This window comes from Oncorhynchus keta, unplaced genomic scaffold (genome assembly GCF_023373465.1).
Source record: "Oncorhynchus keta strain PuntledgeMale-10-30-2019 unplaced genomic scaffold, Oket_V2 Un_contig_14279_pilon_pilon, whole genome shotgun sequence".
Lineage (NCBI taxonomy): Eukaryota > Metazoa > Chordata > Actinopteri > Salmoniformes > Salmonidae > Oncorhynchus > Oncorhynchus keta.
The window spans coordinates 42,501-44,315 of record NW_026278650.1 but is presented as its reverse complement, the minus strand read 5'-3'; positions in this window follow the sequence as shown (position 1 = coordinate 44,315).

The following is a 1,815-nucleotide window of genomic DNA, read 5'->3' as shown; positions in this document are numbered from 1 at the left end:
GACTGTACTGTAAGACCCTGTTTCTAACTGACTCAATGAGACTGAGACTGTACTGTAAGGCCCTGTTTCCAACTGACTCAATGAGACTGAGACTGTACTGTAAGGCCCTGTTTCTAACTGACTCAATGAGACTGAGACTGTACTGTAAGACCCTGTTTCTAACTGACTCAATGAGACTGAGACTGTACTGTAAGACCCTGTTTCTAACTGACTCAATGAGACTGAGACTGTACTGTAAGGCCCTGTTTCCAACTGACTCAATGAGACAGACTGTACTCTAAGGCCCTGTTTCCAACTGACTCAATGAGACTGAGACTGTACTGTAAGGCCCTGTTTCCAACTGACTCAATGAGACTGAGACTGTACTGTAAGTCAATGAGACCTCATTCAGCTGTCCTCCTCTCAGCTGTCCTCCTCTCATCGTTTGGCTGACTCAATGAGACTGAGACTGTACTCTAAGGCCCTGTTTCCAACTGACTCAATGAGACTGAGACTGTACTGTAAGGCCCTGTTTCCAACTGACTCAATGAGACTGAGACTGTACTCTAAGGCCCTGTTTCCAACTGACTCAATGAGACTGAGACTGTACTCTAAAGGCCCTGTTTCCAACTGACTCAATGAGACTGAGACTGTACTGTTAGGCCCTGTTTCCAACTGACTCAATGAGACTGAGACTGTACTGTAAGACCCTGTTTCCAACTGACTCAATGAGACTGAGACTGTACTGTAAGACCCTGTTTCCAACTGACTCAATGAGACTGAGACTGTACTGTAAGGCCCTGTTTCCAACTGACTCAATGAGACTGAGACTGTACTGTAAGGCCCTGTTTCCAACTGACTCAATGAGACTGAGACTGTACTGTAAGACCCTGTTTCCAACTGACTCAATGAGACTGAGACTGTACTGTAAGGCCCTGTTTCCAACTGACTCAATGAGACTGAGACTGTACTGTTAGGCCCTGTTTCCAACTGACTCAATGAGACTGAGACTGTACTGTAAGACCCTGTTTCCAACTGACTCAATGAGACTGAGACTGTACTGTAAGACCCTGTTTCCAACTGACTCAATGAGACTGAGACTGTACTGTAAGGCCCTGTTTCCAACTGACTCAATGAGACTGAGACTGTACTGTAAGGCCCTGTTTCCAACTGACTCAATGAGACTGAGACTGTACTGTAAGACCCTGTTTCCAACTGACTCAATGAGACTGAGACTGTACTGTAAGGCCCTGTTTCCAACTGACTCAATGAGACTGAGACTGTACTGTAAGTCCCTGTTTCCAACTGACTCAATGAGACTGAGACTGTACTGTAAGTCCCTGTTTCCAACTGACTCAATGAGACTGAGACTGTACTGTAAGGCCCTGTTTCCAACTGACTCAATGAGACTGAGACTGTACTGTAAGTCCCTGTTTCCAACTGACTCAATGAGACTGAGACTGTACTCTAAGGCCCTGTTTCCAACTGACTCAATGAGACTGAGACTGTACTCTAAGGCCCTGTTTCCAACTGACTCAATGAGACTTCATTCAGCTGTCCTCCTCTCAGCTGTCCTCCTCTCATCGTTTGGCTGAGTCAATGAGACCTCATTCAGCTGTCCTCCTCTCATCGTTTGGCTGAGTCAATGAGACCTCATTCAGCTGTCCTCCTCTCATCGTTTGGCTGAGTCAATGAGACTTCATTCAGCTGTCCTCCTCTCAGCTGTCCTCCTCTCATCCTTTGGCTGACTCAATGAGACTTCATTCAGCTGTCCTCCTCTCATCGTTTGGCTGAGTCAATGAGACCTCATTCAGCTGTCCTCCTCTCATCGTTTGG